This window comes from Triticum dicoccoides, chromosome 2B (assembly GCF_002162155.2).
Source record: "Triticum dicoccoides isolate Atlit2015 ecotype Zavitan chromosome 2B, WEW_v2.0, whole genome shotgun sequence".
In the NCBI taxonomy this organism is placed as follows: domain Eukaryota; kingdom Viridiplantae; phylum Streptophyta; class Magnoliopsida; order Poales; family Poaceae; genus Triticum; species Triticum dicoccoides.
This window is the reverse complement of record NC_041383.1, coordinates 317,132,832-317,138,739: the sequence shown is the minus strand read 5'-3', so window position 1 is coordinate 317,138,739 and position 5,908 is coordinate 317,132,832.

Sequence of the window (5,908 nt, the reverse complement as noted above, 5' to 3'; positions counted from 1 at the left end):
CTACCCACTTAGTAACATAATCAACAACAACTAAAATATGTGTATAACCATTAGAGGCAGGAAAAGGTGCCATATAATCAAAACCCCAAACATCAAACGGTTCAATAACAAGAGAATAATTCATAGGCATTTCTTGACATCTACTAATGTTACCTATTCTTTGACATTCATCATAAGATAAGACAAACTTACGAGCATCTTTAAAGAGAGTAGGCCAATAAAAACTAGATTGTAGTACCTTGTGTGCAGTTCTATCTCTAGCGTGGTGTCCTCCATAGGATTCGGAGTGACACTTACGTAGAATCTGTTCCTGTTCATGCTCAGGCACACAACGTCTAATAACAACATCTACTCCTTCTTTATAAAGGTGTGGATCATCCCAGAAGTAATGTCTTAAATCATAAAAGAACTTTTTCTTTTGCTGATATGTGAAACTAGGCGGTATAAATTTAGCAACAATGTAATTAGCATAATCAGCATACCAAGGAGCAGTACGAGAAGCATTAACGACCGCTAATTGTTCATCAGGAAAGCTATCATCAATAGGCAGTGGATCATCAAGAACATTCTCTAACCTAGACAGGTTATCTGCAACGGGGTTCTCAGCTCCCTTTCTATTATTAATATGCAAGTCAAATTCTTGGAGCAGGAGAACCCATCTAATGAGTCTAGGCTTAGCATCTTTCTTTTCCATAAGATATTTAATAGCAGCATGATCGGTGTGAATAGTAACTTTGGAATCAACAATATAATGTCTAAACTTATCACATGCAAACACAACTGCTAAGAACTCTTTTTTAGTAGTAGCATAATTTCTCTGGGAAGTATCAAGAGTCTTACTAGCATACTGGATAACATTCAATTACTTATCGACTCTTTGCCCTAGAATAGCACCTACAGCATAATCACTAGTATCACACATAATTTCAAAAGGTAAGTTCCAATCAGGTGGCTGAACAATAGGTGCAGTGATCAAAGCTTTCTTAAGTATTTCAAATGCTTCTACACAATCATCATCAAAGACAAAAGGAATATCTTTTTGCAATAAATTAGTCAGAGGCCTAGAGATTTTAGAAAAGTCCTTAATGAACCTCCTATAAAAACCGGCATGACCAAGGAAACTTCTTATACCTTTTATGTCCTTGGGACATGACATCTTTTCAATAGCATCAACCTTGGCTTTATCAACTTCAATACGTCTCTCGGAAATCTTATGCCCCAAGATAATGCCTTCATTAACCATAAAGTGACACTTTTCCCAATTCAGGACGAGACTAGTGTCTTCGCATCTTTGCAAAACTTGATCAAGGTTGCTCAAACAATCATCAAAAGAGGTTCCATAAACGGAAAAGTCATCCATGAATACCTCACAAATCTTTTCACAAAAATCAGAGAATATATCCATCATGCATCTTTGAAAGGTAGCAGGTGCATTACATAAACCAAAAGGCATACGTCTATAAGCAAAAGTACCAAAAGGGCAAGTAAAAGTAGTTTTAGATTGATCCTTCGCTGACACAGGTATTTGAGAGAAGCTAGAATAACCATCTAGAAGGCAGAAATGTGTGTGTTTGGATATACTTTCTAGAATTTGATCAATAAAAGGTAAAGGGTAATGATCTTTCTTAGTAACTTTATTTAACTTACGGAAATCAATTACCATCCTATAACCTGTAATAATTCTTTGCGGGATCAATTCATCTTTATCATTAGGAACAACGGTAATACGTCCCTTTTTAGGAACACAATGAATAGGGCTTACCCATTCACTATCAGCAACGGGATAAATAATACATGCCTCAAGGAGCTTTAGTATCTCCTTTCTTACCACTTCCTTCATCTTGGGATTTAATCGTCTTTGAGGATCTCTAACTGGTTTGGCATCGTCCTCCAATGTAATTTTGTGTTGACATAATGTGGGACTAACGCCCTTAAGATCATCCAGAGTATATCCAATAGCAGCTCGGTGCTTCTTCAGAGTTTTCAATAATCTTTCTTCTTCTTGCTCTGAAAGGTTAGCACTAATAATAACAGGATATATTTTCTTTTCATCAAGATATGCATACTTAAGATTATCAGGTAATGGTTTAAGTTCAAACACGGGATCGCCCTTGGGTGGAGGGGGATCCCCAAGAATTTCAACAGCAAGGTTATGTTTCAGCATAGGTTCCTGTTTAAGGAACACTTCATCTATTTCCTCCTTTTCCTTCATAAATATATTGTTTTCATGGTCTAGCAAATATTGTTCTAATGGATCAGTTGGAGGAACAGCAACGGAAGCAAGACCAATAATCTCATCCTTACTAGGTGGTTCCCTATCACGAGGTTGTCTACTAAACTTAGCAAAATTAAACTCATGAGACATACCATCAATGCCAACAGTGACAATATTCTTTTCAGAATTAATCTTAGCACTAGCTGTATTCAAGAAGGGTCTACCAAAAATAATGGGACAAAAATCATCTTGTGGGGAACCAAGAACAAGAAAATCAGTAGGGTATTTAACCTTTCCACACAAAACTTCAACATCTCTAACAATCCCAAAGGGTTTAATGGTATCCCTATTAGCAAGCTTAATAGTAACATCAATATCTTCTAATTCAATGGGTGCAATGTCATGCATAATTTCTTGATATAAAGTATAAGGTATTGCACTAGCACTAGCACCCATATCACATAAACCATGATAACAATGATCTCCTATTTTAACAGAAATAACAGGCATGCCTACGACAGGTCTACGTGTCTTTGTGTCTGGCCTAGCAATATTAGCAGTCTCACCACAAAAATAAATAACATGCCCATCTAAATCATCATCCAAGAGATCATTAACCATATCAATACTAGGTTCAACATTAATTTGCTCAGGAGGTGTATAAGTCCTAGTATTACTATTACGAACAACAGTCGAAGCTTTAGCATGATCCTTTATCCTAACTCGAAAAGGAGGTTTCTCAACGGAAGTAGTAGGAACAATAGGATCACTATAGGTAATAGTGTTTTCTTCGACTATAATAGGTGCAACTACTTTTACTTCAACAGGAGGATTATATTTAAACCACTTCTCTTTAGGGAGATCAACGTGAGTAGCAAAAGATTCACAGAAAGAAGCTAATACCTTAGAGTCAAGTCCATACTTAGCGCTAAATCCACGAAAAGCATCGGTATCCATAAAAGATTTAACACAATCGAACTTAGGTGTCATACCTGACTCCTTACCATTGTCAGAACCCAAATCTTCAGTGTTGTGTTTAATTCTTTCCAATAAGTCCCATTTGAAATCAATAGTCTTCAGCATATAAGAACCAACACAGGAAGTATCGAGCAGGTTGCGATTATGAAGAGAAAGCCGAGCATAAAATTTCTGAATAATCATTTCCCGAGAGAGCTCATGATTGGGGCATTAATATAACATTGACTTAAGCCTCCCCCAAGCTTGAGCGACGCTTTCTCCTTCGCGAGGCTAGAAATTATATATGTAATTACGATCACGATGAACAAGATGCATAGGATAGAACTTCTGGTGAAATTCCAACTTCAATCGCTTATAATTCCAAGATCTCATATCATCACATAGCCTATACCATGTCAATGCATCTCCCTTCAAAGATAAAGGGAAGACCTTCCTTTTGACAACATCATCGGGAATCCCTGCAAGCTTAAATAATCCACAAACTTCATCCACAAAGATAAGGTGTAAATCGGGATGCAATGTTCCGTCTCCTGCAAATGGATTAGCTAGCAGTTTCTCTACCATACCCGAAGGAATCTCAAAGTAAATATTTTCATGAAGTTCAGTAGGTTGAGGAGCAACTCTTTGCTCTTCTGGTTGGGGTGAATATACCCCAAACAAGCCCCTCAAAGGATTAGTTTCCATAGTGACAAGTAACAGAAAATTTCAGCACACTATATAAATGTTTCCTTACCAAGTTCCACTCACCAAAAGCGCTACACTCCCCAGCAACGGCTCCAGAAAAGAGTCTTGATGACCCACAAGTGTAGGGGATCAATCATAGTCCTTTCGATAAGTAAGAATGTCAAACCCAGCGAGGAGCAGAAGGAAATGATAAGCGGTTTTCAGTAAGGTTTTCTCTGCAAGCACTGAAATTGTAGGTGATAGATAGTTTTGTGATAAGATAAATAGTAACAAGTAACAAGTAAATAAAGTAAACAAAGTGCAGCAAGGTGGCCCAATACTTTATGTAGCAAAGGATATGCCTGGACAATTTCTAATAATGAGAAAGGAGCTCCCGAGGACACATGGGAATTATCGTCAAGCTAGTTTTCATCACGTTCATATGATTCGCGTTCGGTACTTTGATAATTTGATATGTCGGTGGACCGGTACTTGGGTACTGCCTTTACTTGGACAAGCATCCCACTTATGATTAACCCCTATTGCAAGCGTCCGCAACTACAAAAGAAGTGTTAAGGTAAACTTAACCACAACATTAAACATTTCGATCCATATCAGCCACTAACGAAGCAACGCATAAACTAGGGTTTAAGCTTCTGTCACTCTAGCAACCCATCATCTACTTATTACTTTCCCATGCCTTCCTCTAGGCCCAAATAATGGTGAAGTGTCATGTAGTCGACATTTACATAACACCACTAGAGGAAAAGACAACATACATCTCATCAAATTATCGAACGAATACCAAATTCACATGACTACTAATAGAAAGACTTCACCCATGTCCTCAGGAACAAACATAAATACTCACAAAGCATATTCATGTTCATAATCAGAGGGGTAATAATATGCATAAAGGATCTGAACATATGATCTTCCACCAAGTAAACCAATTAGCATCTACTACAAGATGTAATCAACACTACTAGCAACCCACAGGTACCAATTTGTGGTTTTGATACAAGATTGGATACAAGAGATGAACTAGGGTTTTGAGAGGAGATGGTGCTGGTGAAGATGTTGATGGAGATTGACCCCCTCTCAATTAGAGTATCGTTGTTGATGATGTTGGTGATGATTTCCCCCTCCCGAAGGGAAGTGTCCCCGGCAGAACAGCTCCGCCAGAGCCCTAGATTGGTTCCGCCAAGCTTCCGCCTCGTGGCAGCGGAGTTTCGTCCCGTAAGCTTGTCCACAATTTTTTCAGGGTAAAAGCTATGATATAGCACAAGATGGACACCGGAGGCCCACCAGGGGGCCCAGGAGATAGGGGGTGCGCCCTATAGGGGGGGCGCCCTCCTGTCTCCTGGACAGGGTGTGGGCCCCCTGGTGTATTTCTTTCTCTAAAAAATTCTTATTAAATCCAAAAAGATGTTTCGTGGAGTTTCAGGACTTTTGGAGTTGTGCAGAGTAGGTTTCCAATGTTTGCTCCTTTTCTAGCCAGAATTCCAGCTGCCGGGATTCCCCCTCTTCATAGTAAACCTTCTAAAATAAGAGAGAGTAGCCATAAATAATGAGATATAATGTGTAATAACAGCCCATAATGCAATAAATATTGATATAAAAGCATGATGCAAAATGGACGTATCAAGCACCAGCGGGATTTTCTTCACGATCCGGAATGACTTCTTCAGCAGATTCTTCAGTAGGGATGATGTCCTAGTAGCTTTGAACTTGGTGGATTCCTCAGGTGACATTTCATCTAGCACAGGAGGTAGGTGCTCTCTTTGCGAGCCATTAGTTTCATCGAACTGCACATCTACAATTTCAACAATCTTGTGATGATTGATGTTGAAGACTCTGTAGGTGTGTGAGTCCTTTCCGTAACCAAGCATAAAAGTGATTTCAGTGCAAATTTAGAGTGAAGGTGAGGATCTCTAATCCAGCATTTAGCACCAAATACTTTGACATAATTTACATTGGGTTTCTTGTTAGTGAGGAGTTCATATGACGTCTTTTTGAAGAATTTGTGAAGATATACCCTGTTGATGATGT